Source organism: Rousettus aegyptiacus, unplaced genomic scaffold (assembly GCF_014176215.1).
Source record: "Rousettus aegyptiacus isolate mRouAeg1 unplaced genomic scaffold, mRouAeg1.p scaffold_m13_p_4, whole genome shotgun sequence".
Taxonomy (NCBI): Eukaryota; Metazoa; Chordata; class Mammalia; order Chiroptera; family Pteropodidae; genus Rousettus; species Rousettus aegyptiacus.
The window spans coordinates 37,130,815-37,149,428 of NW_023416307.1; the positions used below are offsets into that span (position 1 = coordinate 37,130,815).

The 18,614-nt window shown below is 33.6% G+C and overlaps 1 protein-coding gene and 1 non-coding gene across 3 annotated transcripts in view; both read left to right on the top strand.

The window, feature by feature from the left end:
* The window catches only part of PIK3CA (phosphatidylinositol-4,5-bisphosphate 3-kinase catalytic subunit alpha), a 72,264-nt gene that overhangs the window by 14,158 nt on the left and 39,492 nt on the right, over positions 1-18,614 (top strand). The gene's annotated exons all lie outside the window — the stretch shown is intronic.
* On the top strand, positions 12,292-12,393 carry LOC118602331. The gene has a single exon (XR_004950675.1). It is a non-coding gene; the product is annotated as a U6 spliceosomal RNA (small nuclear RNA).

Below are 18,614 nucleotides of genomic sequence, written 5' to 3' on the forward strand. Positions count from 1 at the left end.
TTTTTGGACCTCCTTGATTCTTCTTATACTTTTCTACTCCATTTTCAGTATTTCTTTTTGCTCTATGTTCTATGTTCTAGCAGCTTAATTTTGAAAATTTAATAAGTGAAGTGTCATATCATTTAATTTGTATTATTATTCTGAATAAAGGTGAGTGATTATGTGTTTATTGTCCATTTGCATTTCTTTTTCTATGAACTCTCAGTTCATAACCTTTTGTCCATTTTGTTTATTGGGTGGTTCCTATTTATACAGTAAGGATTTCTTCCTTTGTCAATTATATGAGTAGCAGATAGTTTTTAACAGTTTACTAATCTTTTGTGTTTGCCTATGGTATTTTTTCCCTCCACAGGAATTTTTTTTTTCTTATGTAGCTGCATTTATCAGTCTTTTACGGCATCTCAAATTTCACTTAGAAAAGACTTCGTTACACATATAATAAGGATTGTATCTCATGTTCTTCTAGCACTTTTATGGTTTTATTTTCATATTGGGTTTGTTATGCTCAGTAGAATTTATTCTAATGTAAGGTATAAATTGGAAACCCACTCTTTTTTCCCAAGTGTCCAGCCAATTATTCCAAATGGTCTTTTCCCAATTGATTTGAAATTACACCTTTATCATATAATACATTGTTTCTATTTTTGAATGTTGTGTTCTAGTCTATTGATCTGACTTTATGAGCTATATTTTACCATCATAATTATTGTAGTTTTATAATACATTTTAATATCTGGTAGGGCTAGACCTTTCTCTTCCCCTGCTTTTTCCACTCTTCTAATTTTTCCTGGCTTTCCTGCTATTTTTTTTTTTTTAACTTTAGAGTCAGCATGGTAAATTCTGCACATACACTCATATTGTTATTTTATTGGGGTTATGTTAAATGTATAGATTATTTAAGGGAGAATTGACATCTTTATGAATTTGAGTCTTCCCATCTAAGAATGTGGTATGTTTTTTCATTTCTTTAAGTCTTTCGTGTTACTCAAGAACATTATAAAGTCTTCTTTGTATATGTTTAAGTAATGCAATAAAAATTCAACTTTTTCCCCATCCAAGTAGCTAGTCTCTTCTACCAGGACCATCTATTAAATAATCTATCCTGTTACCCCCATTTAGAGATTCTGAGGTTTTTCCTATATAAACTTGCCTCAACTACTTAGGTTAATTTCTGAATTCAGTTCTATTCCATGGGTCTTCATTAGCCACTGCTACACATACTGTTTTTATCACTAAGGCTTTAATGTTTATTAAGGCCAGTCTCCTCTCATTACTCTTCTTTCAAATGTTCAGTTTGTTAAAAGCTATTATAAAACTTCTTACACTGTTTTAGAGGCTGACACACACACATACACAAAGAAAATTATAGACCAGTCTTATGTCAGGTATTAGTTATTTTAAATAAAGTATTAACTAACACATTCAATAGTTTGTTAAAACACACATATATAAAACACACATATATGCACACTTCGCATGTCAGATGGCACTTATTCTAGAAATGCAAGGGTCATTTTAATATTAGGAAATCTGTGACACATACACATTCATTTTCTACCCCCCACCCCACGCTACACTAGTAAAATAGGAATAGAAAGCTATTCCTTGACATATTAAATAAAAGATATCCCAAACCAGAAGCTTCAGTTAGGCCTAATAATGAAAGAGTCACATTCCATTCATGTTATGAATGACACAAGGAACAATCAATAGCTATTTTCTCACCGTTTCTGTGTTGGCATATAATACTAGTACAGTTAGAGACAAGGGTAAAAACTACTATACTAAGAAAGAAGGAAACAAATTATCATTTGGAAACTTAATTTCTATATCTATTTCTACCTTTCCCAACTCATATCCTGTTCCCCAAAGTGTAGCCATTGTTATTAACATGATTAATTCTAAGAAGAAAAATGGGATGAAATATAGGAATATTTTTATTTATATATATTTTTAATTCATATTTAGAATTTTATTGCTATAGAATTATAATCAATCCTTTCTTGTTTAAATATCTTCTATCTATATATTTTTTACATTTTTATTTAATTTTTATCATCAAAATAAATGCATCTTCTAGTAATGACATTGTGAGGAGGTTGGAATGTTGGAGTAACTATATTATATCAGCCAAAATATATTTTATAACACAGAGTAATACTGGAGACAAAAAGAGACATTTCAAAACTATAAAGGTATGAATACAGCAGGAAAATATAAAAATTCTAAATATTCTTAACAAAGGCACAAAATACATGAGGCAAAAACTGACAGATTTAAAAGGAAAAATAGGCAATTTAACAATTAGAGTTGGAGATTTCAGTACTTTTCTCTGAACAGTTAATAGAATAAGTAGAGAGGAAACAGGATATAGAATACTTGAATAAGGCAATCAACCAACTTGAGCTAATTGACAGCTACAGAATACTATACCCAAAACACATTGAAAGTGCATTTGAAACATTTGTCAGGATAAGCCACATACTGGCCCACAAACATAAAATGTATTAATAAATATGCAATGATTAAAGTTATTCAGTGTGTTCTGCAACCACAAAGGAATTAAAAATCAATACAAGAAAAATCAGTACTGAAAGAAATAAGAAAAATCCCCAAATATGTGGAAATAAATGAGGAACTCATGAGTAAAAGAAGAATTCATAGGAGAAATTAGAAAACATTTTCAACTAATGAAAATAAAATACAACATATTAAAATATTCAGTTTGTAGCTAAAGCAGTGCTAAGAAGGAAATTTATAGCTTTAAATGCTTATACAAGAAAAGAAGAAATGTCTAAAATCAGTTATCTAAGTTACTGCCTAAGAAACTAGAAAAGAAAGAGGAAATTAAACCCAAAGAAAATGGAAGGAAATATTAAAGATCAAAGCAAAAATCAAGAAAATAGAGAAAATAAATGAAATGAAAAGCTGGTTCTTTCAAAAATTCAATAAAATTGAAAAACTGTTAACTAAAATGGTCGAGAAAAAAGATGTAAATTAACAATATTAGCAATGAAATAATGGATATTACACAGATACTGTAGATACAAAAAATATAATAAAGGAATATTATGAACAACTTTATACCAACCAATTTGACAACTTAGATGAAATGAACAAATTCCTTAAGTAGAAATTACTAAAATGACAAATGACTCAAGCAGAAATAGAAAATCTAAATAGACCTATTTAAAGAAATTCAGATACTGAATGTCAACTGTAATTGAAAAATAAAACTTTTAATTCAGTAACATCCTTCCAAACACAACAAAAAATCCAGGCCTCAGTGTCAGCTGATAATTCTAGTGAACACTAAAGAAACTAAAAATATCAGTCTTACCCAAATTTTCAGAAAATAAAGGAGTTAAGAGAATGTAACAACTCATTTTATGAGTCTGTTATTACTTGGATACTAACGCCAAACAAAGATATCACAAGAAAACTAGCAGCCAATATTCCTCATGAAGATAGATACAAAAATCCTTGACAAAATATTAGCATGTTAAATCTAGCAATATATGAAAAGGGTAATACAACATGGCCATGTGAGATTTATCTCAGCAATGCAAGGCTGGTTTAACTTGCAAAAATCAGTTCAATATAATACACCATGCTAAAAAGTTAAAGTTGAAAACCTGTAGGATCATCTCAATAGATGCAGAAAATGTATTTGAAAAAAAACTCGTAATAAAAATTCTCAACAAACTAGGAATTGAAAGTAACTTCTTCAACCTGATATAGAATGTCTATGAAAAAACAGCTAACATCATACTTTATGGTGAATAATTTTATGCTTTTGCACTTAAGATCAAGAACAAGGCAGGAATGTTTCTTTTATTCACTTTTATTCAGCATTATACTGGAAGCCCTGGCCAGTTCAATAAGACAAGACGAAATAAAAGGACATACCGAATAGAAAGGAAAATAAAGCCATTTTATTCACAAGTGACATGTATGTAGAAAGTTCTAAGGAATCTGCAAAAAAAAATTTATCGAGGCTGTAGGATACAAGATAATAAACAAGAATTAATTGAATTTCTATATACCGTCAATGAACACTCCCTAACTGAAATTTAAAAAACAATACCACAATAGCATTATATAATTACTGAGAAATAAATTTAACAAAAGTTATGTAAAACCTGTACACTGAAAACTATATTACTGACAGAAATTAAAGAAGACCGAAATTAGTTGAGAGATACACCATGTTCTTAAATTGGAAGACAATATTGTTAGGATGGTATCTCTCATGAAATTGATCTGTAGAATCAATGCAATCCCAGTCAAAAATTTGTCAGACTCTTTCATAGAAATTAGAAAGCTGTTTCCAAATATTATATGGAAATGCAAAGACATAAAGACATAAAGTAACAGAAAAATTTTTAAGAATAAAATCAGAGGACTGATTTTTTGACTTGCTATAAAGCTTCAGTAGTCAAAATAGTACAGTATTATTAGCATAAGGATAGACATATAGATGAATGGAGGAAATTTAAGAGTCTAAAAATAGAATCATACTTAATACAATTGATTTTTTACAAAGATGTCAAGGTAATTCAAGAGGGAAAGCATAATCTTTCAAAAAACTCTGCTAGAATAACTAGATTTCCATTTGAAGGAATTAAAAAAAAAATCCTTACCTGTCTTTACACAAAACCCCAAAATGCATTCAAAGTAGATCCTAGACCTAAACATAAATGCTGAAAACATAATGAAAGAAATCAGACACAAAAGATTACGTACTGTATGATTTCATTTATGTGGAACTCTAAGCAAAAATATATGTCAGAAACTAGATGAGTAGAACCTAAGGTGAGAGTGGGGATTGATCGCAAAGGAAGAAAACTTTTAGGAGTAGGTAATTGAAGTGTTTTAAATTTGATTGTGGTGGTAATTTTCACCATTGTTTACATTTACCAAGACTCCTTGAACTGAATTTTAAATAATACCTTAAATAAAGCTGAAATAATAATACAATCATGTGGCTTTAAATTACCACTGAAAGATTAATAAAAACAGCAGTTTACTTCCATCTTTTCCCCCATTCTCTCCCCCTAATTTGTCTTGCCCCATGTCATTCTTCAAGAAAACTGCTTTCAACTTTTTTTTAGCTATTCTTCATATTTACCACCTTAAAATAATGGGTTATACTGCTATCTGTTAGTTCAACAATGTTTGACATCCATTTTCCTTTTATATCTAATGCTTTCCTTTGCCTTATCTCATCATCCTGATATATTTAAATCCACACTTTGCATTTTCATTATTGTGACCATATGAATATTGTTCAGTAATGAAGCAAATAGTGCATGCAGTTTTATCTTTTCTGGTAAAGCTTTTTTTTTTTTTTTTTATTGTTACTTTAAGCCTTAAGTTTTTCTAACTTAATCTTGACTGTTCCCTAGGTTTTTTTAAACAGCTGTTGCCATAAGACTTTTTGCTTTGCTCTCATCCTGGGAATTCCCTCCACCTGCTTCCTATGTTGAAGCCTTGATTCCCTGTGTCCCATACCTTCCTTCACAGTTTACTCCCTCATTTTTAGTAGCATAACCTATAATAGCTCCCTGAAAAGAGATAACAAAAAGGTAAAATTTTCTGAGATTTTGCATACCTGATTTTATCATATTCTACTTCTATAATTATGTGATATTTTAGATGACTGTAGAATTCTAGATCGAAAATCATTTTTACTCAGAATTTTTAAAGTATTGCCCTAATACCTTCTAGTTTCCAGCTCTGCTATTTAGTTGCCCAATGCCATTCTAGTTCCTAATCTTTTGTTTTGGTATTTCTTTTTTTCTCTTTGGAAGTGATTATTATCTTCTCTTCATGCCTGGTGTCCTGAAATTTATGGCACTATACCTTGGTATGGGTCTTTTTTCATTTACTATTCTGTTCACTTAGTAGGGTCCTTGATATCTGCAGACTTATGTCCTTTAATTTTGGGAAATTTTCTTGCCTAATTCTAATATTGTTCTTTCTGGAATTCCTATAAGTGAGCTACTTTTCGCTTTTCTCTCCTATTAGTCATATCTTTCTTTGTACTCTGCCTTGTGGAAAATTGCCTCAACTTTAACTTCAAACTAATTGACTTTTTTTCCAGCTTTTATTCTCAGATTGTTCTTTCTTATTGGTTCCTCTTCTGGTTAATGATGCAATATTTTCTCTTATCTTAAAATTTTAGTTTCTGTGATATTTTCTTCTGTGCCATCATTCTCTCTATTTATCAGCACTCTGTTTTGTTTTGGTCTGTCTTTAATATTGGACACTTTTAAATATGAATGGCAGATCCTTGTCTGCCATTCATATTTAAAAGATAGTAAAAGCTCTGAGTTTGAAGGCAGCGCTCTTGTATGTTGTTAAACTATGTTGTAGGAAATTCCTAAATGTCACAATCTTTCTCTAGATTAGTCAGTTTTGCATCCTTTTCTGGAGAAAATGTACCATCTCTTGTGTGAGGCTGCTTATGTTCTAAAGCTATGCTGAAGAAAGGGGCTTTGGATCTCATTAGACTTTCATATAATCCTCTGGTCTTAGTCACAACTCGTGTTTATTTAAGTCCAAAGTCTCTTGGGTTTAGTTTTTCCAGAAACTATGCCTTCTGGTTTCTGAAAGATTAGGAAGTCATTGACTATGCTAAGTGGAGTTAGAGACCTGGAATTCTAATAGTTCCAGGTATCTCCTAGTCCTGAACCTTTCTGAAGTTCCGTGAGAATTGGCTTTCGTCTTATCTATAAGCACTTAAATTTAATATTCCTCACCTCATTTATCATTCTTTCTTTAACTGTCTTTATATATTATGGTTTAGGGTTGCAGTTTTCTAGCTTCGTCACAAAAGGTTTTTGTTTTTCTTACTCTCCTTATTTAGAAGTGATTGAGGACACATAGGTCTTTACGCTGATATTTTGAAATCAGAAGATTTCAAATTTTATATTAACATACTGTTGTGCAGCTCTTGTCCCACCTTCTTCCTCGATCTTGGTGATCTTTTCCTATAGCAACATGCAGATCTATATCATTCATTTTAATAATTGTGTAGTATCTCGTAAGATGATTTACTATAATTTATGTAATAATTCCCCTGTGCTTTTATTGTTCTAGTTTTTGCTTTCATGAACATTGCTGCAATGAATAATCTTTAACTTACTTTTCGGTGAATTTTTACAAAACTATCCATATAACAAATTCCTATTAGTGGGATGTCTAGTCTAAGAATATGTGCATTTTAAATTTTGAATCATATTGTCAGATTATCTTCTAGAAATTTTACATACCCACCAACAGAGAGTGCTATCTTTGTAATAATGTTTCATCAAGCTTAAATGTTTTTCAAACTGATAAATAAAAAAATTGGAATGTATCATTGTTCGTATTTGCATTTTAAGTGATCATTTTCTTAAGGTTATCCATTTAATTTCTTCTGCAAACTGTTTTTGTGATGTTTTTCTTATTCATCTTTTTCATATTAACTTACCTGAGCTATTTGTCAATTACTAAAACAAAAATTAGTCCTTTCTCATATGTGTTTCAAATATATCTTCCCACTTTGTTAGTGGTCTTTGAATTTGATTTATAGTACTTTTGCCAAACCAAAATCTTTGCCTTATATTTAGTCATATTTATCCATCTTTTCCTACATGGCTTCTCAATATTATAGCATTAATATATAAAAAAAGCATAGTGTTCCTTTATATGAACAATAACCAATTATATAATGGAAGAGAAAGACCCATTCACAAAATTAACAAAAAGATCATTATCTATGAATAAACTTGATAAGCCACAGTAAGAAATAAAATTATATGAAGAAATCTTTTAAAACTCTACTGAGGAGCAAAGATTTCTTGGCCAGGACACAAAAAGTACTGATCATAAAAGATATTGATTAAATAGGACCAAAAAAGTCCAAAAAATATAGAGAACCTCTGAAATGAACATTTTAAAATAACTAGCTACCCAATATAAATATGAGTAAAAGATGTAGATATTTTCACGGGAAATATACAAGTGACCAATAAGCACATGAAAAGGTTTTCAACATCATTAGTCTTCAGTAAATGCAAATTAAAACCATAGTGATACCACTACATTCCCATTAAGATAACTAAAATTTAAAAAAAAAAAAGAAAAGAAACCCGATACCACTAAATTGTTATTAGTTAAGATGTAGAGCAACTGGAGCTCTCATTTATTGCTGGTGGGAATGCAAAATTATTATCTACTTTGGAAAACTAGTAGGCAGTTTTTTTTAAAAGTTAAACATAACATTTTCCTTATGTGTCTGGAGGTCACCAAGACCACCTCCAGGTTCAGTGGTTTGCTAGGAGGACTCACAGGACTCAGTATGTAACCATACTCAAGGCTGTGATTTATTCCTACAAAATGAAACAAAGCACAGTCAGCAAAGGGAAAAAGTGCATGAGAAGAAATATAGGAAAGACTAGGTGCAAGCTGCTTCTCCGTGTGGAGTCACACAAGATACTCTTAATTTCCCCAGCAAGGAATTGAGACATGTGAAATGTACCCAACCAGGCAAGTTTGTTAGATTCATTGCACAAGTATTTTATTAGAGGCTAATCCCTCTGCCCAGCACATACCCAAATTCCAGAAGAAAAGCAAGTATTCAACATAAACCATATTGTTTTCATAAACAGTTTAGGCACAGCAAGCCATTCTTATCAGTTATGGGGTGGGAATCCTTTCAAAATCCAAGATCCAAGTTCCCAGACACAACCAAGGGACAACTTTACAAGCAGGCTTTTTTTTAAGGATAAACAGTTAGTCCATATACCGTACAACCCAGCATTTCACTCCTGACTATTCAATAGAAGAAATAAAAGTATGTGTCTCCTTTAACAAACAAACAAATTGAAATAAGAATGTTCATACCCAAAAGTGGAAACAGCTCATATATTCAACAACTAGAAAGTAAACAAGTTGTAGTTTATTTTGAATCACTATTACTTGGTGATTAAAAAGAACCAATTACCAATTCATTAACAACGTGGGTAAGTCTCAAAAATAATGTTAAGCAAAAGAAGCCAAACACAAAAGAGTATATACTGTTTGATTTGATTTATGTAAATTCAAGAACCACCAAAGGTTATCTGTAATTACAGAAATCAAATTGTGATTATCTGGGGGCAGAGAGGAAAATTAATTGGAAAAGAACATGAGGCAGTGTTTAGGAATAAGAGAAATTTTCTTTATCTTTTGTGTGGTGGTTACATGAATGTAAAAAGTTATCAAAAGTCATCAAACTTAACATTTAAGATATGTGCAGTTTGTTGTATGTTAATTATAGTTCAGTGAAAAAATAACTACTGAGGAACTTTGAAAAATAGATAAGTGGCAGTACATACTTGGATGGGAAGAATATCTTGTAAAGACATCAATTCTTTCTGAATTAGTGTAAGTGAAAGTGTTCTCAAAATACCAACATGTTTTGCTTTGATCTTTGTTTTTAACTTAACCAAATTATTCTAAATTCCATCTGTACTTATAAGCCAAGGTTTTCATTTGTTTGTTTGTTTGTTTGTTTGCAAATGGTACAATTTTAATTCATCCATATGTTAAATAGAAAACATAAAAAATGTTCTGCAGAAATGCCAGAGAGAAGGAGGGAGGGAGCTGATGAGAAAGGGGGAAAGGAAAAGAAGGAATGAGAAAGAGGAAGAAAGAAGAAAGTTTTATTAACGAGATTGGAGGGACTGTAGAAAGGCAGTTGGACTGAATTTTAAGGATAAGATGATTGAAATCGCAACAAATGAGAAAAGAGGTAGAAGAAACATCATAGACCCTATTTATAAGGGCAAAGAAGATCGATCCAATATAGAGCGAGGCATATGGAGAAAAAAAGTAAGAGTGGAGCATAGTTGTTGGTGAGGCTTTGAGTTTGAGCTATACACAAAATCTGTAGGTACTAGAGAATCACCACATTATTTTTATTGAGTGGCAGTGTAATTAGGTATGTATTTTAGGTCACCAGTTCTAGTGATACTGTGGATAATGAATTGAGGAGGGGAGATACTGAATAATATGTGATTTCAAGGTTTTTTGCCTTAGTTCATACTGCCCACTTAACCTGCCGTGCCCTTCTCATTCTGTACCTGTCAGACATCCTTTTTTATTTGTTAGATGCCTCTCCCTTACACACACACTTTTCTCTTATATTTATTGCATTCCACCTTATAAAGTATAAGATAATAAAGGTTGGAATTCTGTTCTTTTCACCTTCATTTATAAACATATATGAATGTTGTTTTTTTTTTCTCCTTCTCTTTTCCATCACCCATCCTTTCACTTTTAATTGCCAGTGTTCTATAGACACCAATTGCTTAACGAATGCTTGTAGAATTAAAGACAGGTCAGTGTTTTGTATGAGAACTCTTTAGGGTCTAAGAGTGATACAGAAGATGGCCAAGAAAAAAAATGTGTTGAATTTGGGGGCTGTTTAATGCTTGGAAGTGGGATCATGAAAGAAGAGTTGAGAACTCCAAAAGTTTTAACCTAGGAGACAGAGTGACGATGTCATGAAAAATGCCTACTTTTGAGTAGGAGATCCCAACATAATAAACCAAAGGAGGCCAGAAAAACATCATAGAAAGATTATTTTGACTTTTTGTTAGAAATCAGGGTGGGGGAGCTTTAATTGAATCATTTATAGCATCAGAAGTTTCTTACCTTTATAACTTTTACCTTTTAATAATGAAGATACTTTAAGATGAGATATAAAATGTGAACCTGAGAAGTAACATTTAACATTAAGGAAATATCCACTTTTAGAATATTCTCTGTATCTATTGCAGTTACTTTGTAACGGATGCTCAAATAGTGAGGAAAAGGTAAGGGCGCGTGTGTGTATTTTATCCTGGGAAAATGACATCCTGACAGGACAGAAAAACAAAGAAACAGACTGAAAATGACTAGACTAAAGGTTGTTTTTTCTGTCACTACGTGCCAGATATGGAGAGTAGTAAAAGCAGACAGATGGACAGTTCTGCTAGTTTTGGAGTGTTCAAGTGTAGAAAAGAAACATTCTGTTCCTTTTATTCAGAAAAGGAATTTCTAAATTACTGGTTTCAGTAATAAGTTTTACATTCTGACCAAAGAAACATTCCCCCCACCCCCCCGAAGATAATGACTCATCCTTTTCTCAGAATTTTGCTTTTGTGGAAACTAAAGTGCAGTCATAATACAGCACTGTTATTTGTATCTTAGTGCTAGTGATACTACTGTGAGTAGATTACTGATGGGTAAGAACACTACTGTTGTAAAGCCAATTGTAACAAAGGCATCCAGCTCAGGTTTTAATTAGCCGATCCCTAGATTTTTAAACTAATAAGCTAATTACTGTGATTTTGTTAATTATGCTATAAAAATAGAACCCATACTTTTATCCTTTTTAAAAAGATACTTCAGTTTGAGAGTTTTGTGACAGAAGGTAAATTTCTGACTTTCAATTTTGACAGTAGAGATACTTTAAATATTTTTGTGTGTCTTTTTTTCTTAGACCCCTCAAAATTGGTATGAAACTATCAAATTATAATCACATAGACCGTAAAGCAACCATTAAATAATAGAGATTATTGGTATTGACTAGATAAAGTTAAAAACTTATGTTCTAGTTTTAGTTTAACCTTAATTTTGTAATTTAGGAACTAGAGCTTTGAGTGGCTCTTTATGTGCCATAGTAGATGTTCTCACTCTGAATTTTTACCACATCACTGTTCGCCATCATGTATTCATCGCTGTAATAACCATTATTGGGCACACACACAAAAGTCTCTGTTTATGACCTCTACAGTAGCTCTCACTAACCTTATCTTTTTAATCTTTGCAATCATTCCCTTTCTTGAGGTACTACTCCTCAGGGAAGGTTTAGAATTTTAGCTTTTTACATTCCCTTTTTCAAGCTTTCTTATATCTCCCTCTGTGCCTTTATTTTAATTACATCAAAGTTAGTTAATGAATCATAATACATAAAGCTGTTGTTGGGATAATAATTAATGACATTAAATAATCAGTTTAAAAGTTTTTACCAGTTGATATATTTTTAAACAAGCACTTTAACTTAATGCATTATTATAAGGTAATTTATCGTTTAACTATATGCCAGATTTTTCCAGTCTAATCTAATCTCGGTTGTATATTGCTTTGTAAACTTTTGACACTATTCTGTTGATGCTTAATTGTGTAATTCAGCCATTAGGTACTATGCCTTGAGGTGATTGAAATTAAAAGCAAGGTCCTCCTAGTATTTTCGGTAAAAATTCATTGGATAGTACCTGTTTCCATGGAACATACTACTAAAATTAGAATGACAACAGAAGACTAACATGACCCCTCTGTAAGGTTGATAGACACATTCAAGAAGTACTCCATATTTTTAAGCAGTGTTTTTATTTGACTCACTTATTAGCCAGCCATTTACCTGCCTCAAAACAAATTGATGTTTCTTACACCTTCTCCTTTCCCTGTCAGTATTGGCAGAATAACCACTATGATCACTGTAGCACAGTCTAGACCTTGCCATTCGAATTAGAAGATATCTTCCTTGCAACAGCCAATTAAAGCAATGATATGTGAATATCTGTTTGTTCACTGTGCATAGTAGTATGCAGTCATAGGCACAGACACTGTAACTACAGTTTTTTGACACTTCAACTCAAGAAACAAAGAAATCTGTTGAAGACAAGAGACAGTGATGGAACTTTATGATTGATCTCTGATTCTCTCAAATCAGTTTGGCCTCTAGCTAATAGTACAAATCTGTTAAGTTTGGAATGTTAAGTTGGCCAAAAATGAAAATAATCCCCCAAAGCAAAGAGACCTTCTATGAAATATATTTGGGTGTGTTAGGTTAATATATTGTGACTGCTAGTACTCTAGCCAAAATCGCTAGCTCCATCTTTAGTGGACTGGACTAGACTGAGTATTTTGTATTTTGGCTTTCTTTTTTTTTTTTTTTTCTCTATGAACACAAACTACCTCTTCTGTGCAAAGAAATAGAGCAACAGTTTCTACTGAGAAACCTGTAGCCAACCCAGGTTTTGCTTTGTTTATAAGGGAAGTATAGAGTAGCATGCAAGACTCATCCTTTCACCATTATCAAGAAAGACCATAAGATTAATCAGTGAAGGGGTTGGAAGAACATGGTAGAATGAGAGACATCCTCAGATCTCTCCCCTTGAAACAACAATAAGCTGAACATCTAAAACTCAACAAAAAACACCCAGACTGCACACCAGCATGTCTGAGCATGGGATCTGCATATAAGAGCTACCACAGGTCAGAACACAGGGTGTCGGGCGGCGGACTGGGAGAAATAAAGAACCTGCCTCTCGCAGCCACTGGAGCTCCCTGCAGGAGGAGGGGAAGGGGAAAAGGAGCAGCGACTTCCCTGAACAGCTCTGCCTAGGAAAGCTGTGAGTTCACTGCGGCCAGCTGGTGGTAGTGCCTAGTCATCAGGGCAGAAGGCAGAGAAACGAGACAAGACCGCAGAGAAACAACAGTTGATTTTTACCAGCCGTGGTTGCAAAACCGAGGCTGAGCCACAGCCCCCAACCCTCAACCAAGAGGGGCCCCGACCCCTATACCCTCCAAGACCCATCAGCATGGAGCCCCAGGAGAATCTGAGCAAATGCTGCTGAGACTGAAGCTGCTCTTGCAGCCTCCGGAGCTCTCTGCAGGAAGAGGGGGAAGGGAAAAGCTGTAGTGACTTCCCTGAACAGCCCTGGCCGGGAGTGCTGTGACTTCCACGCAGCCAGCGGCAGGGCCCAGTCATTAGGGCAGAAAGCAGAGAAGTGGGACGGGACCACAGAGAAACAACAGTTGATTTTTACCAGCTGCAGTTTAAAAACAGGCTGAACTACAGGCCCCAACCCCCAACCCAGAAGGGCCTCTCCCACCTTACGCTCCAAGACCAATCACCGCAGAGCCCCAGGGGAATCTGAGCAAATGCTGCTGAGACCATCACTGACACGGACAGGGACTGAAACTGAGGGTAGCAAGCATGATTAAATATCTATAAGAAAATAAAAAGCATGTTTAAGGCTTAATATAAAGCAGGGATCCAAGAAGCTTAGATACCACCTACTGAAAAACAAAAGTGCCTTCTGTACAACAGGCTAAATAGTGGCCTTTAGATAATCTTTCTGGGAAAACAGCATAATACACTTCTATTAATGCCCAGGCAGAGAAATAGTCCAAACACCATAAATAGCGAAGGTGACAAGACATCTCAGAGAGAAAAAGAAAAATCACCGGAAAATAAGCTTACAGAAATAGAAATATACAACAAAAATGACAAAGAATTCACGATGATACTTCTGAAAAAACTCAGTGAGTTCCGAAACAAGTCATATCAACAATTTCAGGAATTGAAAAAACAAGTAGATGAGTAGAGCAAGGAGATTAAAACCCTCAAAAAGAACCAAATAGACCTTCTGGAGGTAAAGAACACACTGCAAGAGTTGAAAAATGAAATAGCAAGCTTGTGAAATAGAGTCGACCAAATGAAGGAAAGGATCATTGATATCAAAGAAAGAAATCTAGAAATAAATCAGAAAGAAGAAGAAAGAAACCAAAGAAGGAAAAATAATGAAAGAGAAATACAAGAACTAGCTGATACCATCAGGAGAGGAAACATAAAATAATAGGCATTATCGAAGGCAGGGAAAAGGAACAGGAACTAGAAACATTTTCAGACAAGAATTTCCCAAATCTAAAGAATGAGCTGCAGCTTGGAATTCAAGAAGTCAACAGAACACCCAATTATCTCAACCCAAAAAAGACCTTCACCAAGACACATTGTATTAGAATTATCAAAAATCAATGACAAAGAAAGAATTCTCAGGGCAGCCAGGGAAAAGAAGACAGTAACCTATAAAGGAAAACCCATTAGATTATCCTCGGACTTCTCAGCGCAAACCTTACAAGCCAGAAAGGAATAGAGTCAAATATGTAAACTATTAAGTGAAAGAAACTACCAGCCTTGAATAATGTATCCAGTTAAACTCTCCTTTAGATATGAAGGAAAAATTAAGACCTTTTCAGACATACAAAAATTGAAGGAATTCTCCACTGTGCGGCTTGCACTACAGGAAGTACTGAAAGGGGTCAGCTCACCGAAAACAAAATGACAGCAACAACAACAACAAAATACATAATTAGGAGTAAAGTGACTGTCAGGCAAATAGAAGCAGAAGAGTGCAATCCTTACTAAGAACAGGGCATTATAAGCTTAAATAACAAGAGAATTGCTATAGCAGGATAGTAATGAATGTTCAGCATATAGGGACAAATTGAGATAACAATGACTGAATAAGGAAGGATTCAAAGATCCAAATCCGCAAAAGGAAATGGAGAATAAGGCATGCACAGCAGAAGAAAATGGAGAACTGTGTATGTGTGTGTGTGTGTGTGTGTGTGTGTGTGTGTGTATACATATCCTTTACGTATTCGTAATGAAACCACACAACAAAGATTCAGAACTAAAGTATGTAACATAAAACAAGAAGGACCAGAGGGAAAACCCACAAAAGCCAGCCAAAATAAAGAAAACAGAAACACAAGGACAAGGAAGCAATGGAAACACCGAGCTACTAGAAAGCAAAAGATAAAATGGCTATAAGAAGACCTCCTATTTCAATAATCACCCTAAATGTACATAGACCGAACTCACCAATAAAAAGGCATAGAGTTGCAGAATGGATCAAAAAACAAAACCCAACCATATGCTGCCTCCAGGAGACACATCTCAGCTCCAAAGACAAATATAGACTCAAAGTGAAAGGGTCGAAACTGATATTTCAAGAAAATGGCATTCAGAGAAAAGCAGGAGTAGCAGTAGTAATATCAGATGAAATAGACTTCAAAATAAAAAAGGTAAATAAAGATACTGAGGGACTTCATAATAATAAAGGGAATCATGCATGAAGAAGACATAATTCTTATTGATATTGATGCTTCCAAACAGAGAGCCACAAAAGTAAAGCAATTACTAACAACTAAAGGGAGAAACAGACCAAAACACTGTTGTAGTAGGGGACCTAAATACCCCACTATTGGATATGGACAGATCATCCAAACAGAAAAGCAATAAGGAAATAACATCCTTAAAGGACACATTAGACCAGCTGGACATAATTGACACATACAGAGACTTTCATCCCAAAACAGCTGCTTATACATTCTTCTCTAGTGCACATGGAACATTCTCAAGAATTGACCACATACTAGGACACAGAGATAACCTCAACAAATATTCTTTGATCATAATGCTTTGAAACTAGAGATCAACTACAAAAAGAACTCAGGAAGAACCACAAATACATGGAGATTAAACAACATGCTACTGAAGAATAACTGGGTCAGAGAAGAAAAAAGAGAGATAAAGAGATACATAGAAACGAATGATAATGATAGTACAACATATCAAAACTATTGGGACACGACAAAAGCAGCCTATCTCCAAAAACAAGAATGAGCCCAAATAAACATCCTAACACTTCACCTTAAAAAACTAGAAAAGGAAGAACAAATGAAGCCCAAGGTTGACAGAAGGAAAGAAATGATCAAAATTAGAGCAGAAATAAATGAAATTGAAAATAAAAAGCAATTGAAAAAACAAATGCAACGAAGAGCTGGTTCTTTGAAAAATTAATAAAATTAACAAACCCCTGGCTAGACTCACTAAAGAAAAAAGAGAAAGGACACAAAATCAGAGATGAAAGAGGGAAAATTACGATTGACACTGCAGAAATACAAAGGATCATATAAGAATACTGTGAAAAAGTATATAACACCAAATTTAATGACCTAGAAGAAATGAACCAATACTTAGAAAACTACAATCTTCCTAGACTGAATCAAGAAGATCTGGAAAATCTAAATAGAGCGATCAGCAGTATAGAAATGGGAACAATCATCAAAAACCTACCAAAAAGGAAAAGTCCAGGACCAGATGGTTTCACCAGTGAATTATACCAAACACTCAAAGAAGATTTAATGCCTATTCTCCTCAAACTTTTTAAAAATCGAAGAAGAGGCGATGCTTCCCAACTCATTTTATGAGGCCAGTATTACTCTGATACCAAAACCTGGTAAAGATAACACAAAAAAGAAAACTACAGACCAATATCTCTCATGAACACAGATGTAAAAATTCTAAATAAGATACTAGCAACCCGAATACAGCAATATATTAAAAAGATTATACACCACAATCAAGTGGGCTTCATCCCAGGGTCACAGGGATGGTTCAACATACACAAATTGATTAATGTGATACACCACATAAATAAATTAAAAAATAAGAACCCTATGATTATATCAATGGATGCAGAAAAAGCCTTTGACAAGATTTGATCAAAACACTTATCAAAATCAGTGTAGAAGGAAAGTACCTTAACATAATAAAGGCCATATATAACAAGCCCTCAGCCAACATTATACTTAATGGTGAAAAACTAAAAACCTTCCCTCTAAGATCAGGAGCAAGACAAGGCTGTCCACTATCACCACTGTTATTCAGTATAACATTGGAGGTCCTAGCGAGTGCAATCAGACAAGAAAAATAGGAAACGAAGAAGTCAAACCATCACTATTTGCAGATGACATGATTCTCTATATAGCAAACCCTAAAGACTCCACAAGAACACTACTAGAAACAATAAGCAACTACAGGAAGGTTTATGGATACAAAATCAACATTCAAAAATCCATAGCATTCCTATACTCTAATAATGAAGTGTCAAAAAAAGAAGTGGAAAGAATAATTCCTTTTGCAATTGCAACAAAAAGAATAAAATACCTAGGAATAAATTTAACGAAACATGTAAAGGACCTATCTAATGAAAACTGTAAGACCCTATTAAAAGAAATCGAAGAAGATATGAAGAAATGGAAAGATATTCCATGTTCTTGAATTGGACAAGAAAAATATAAAAGGCATCCAAACAGGAAACATAGTTAAAATGACCATATTACTTAAAACATTATACAGATTTAATGCAATCCCCATCAAAATTCCATTGGTATTTTTTAAAGAAATAGAACAAAAAATCATCAGATTTATGTGGAAGCACGAAAGACCTTAAATTTCCAAAGCCATCCTGAGAAAGAAAGAAGAACAAGGCTGGAGGCATCACTCTGCCCGACTTCAAATTATGCTACAAAGCGACATGTTATTGGCAGCAAAACAGACACACAGACCAGTGGAACAGAATCAAGAGTCCAGAAGTAAACCCATATTTATATGGGCAAATAATTTTCAACAGAAAAGAGACTACAATCTGAATGGGAAAATATATTTGCAAGCAAGGCCTCCGATAAGGGCCTAATAATACAAAATATACAAAGAACTTATATGACTCAATAACAACAAAAAAAACAATCGATCCAGTCAAAAAATGGGCACCTGAACATACGCTTCTCCCTAGAGGACATACAAATGGCCAACAAATACATGATAAGATGCTCAACATTGCTAGCTTTTAGGGAAAAGCAAATCAAAACCACAATGAGATATCCTCTCATACCTGTTAGAATAGCTATAATCAACAGGCAAGTAATAACAAATGTTGAAGAGGATAGGGAGAAAAGGGAAC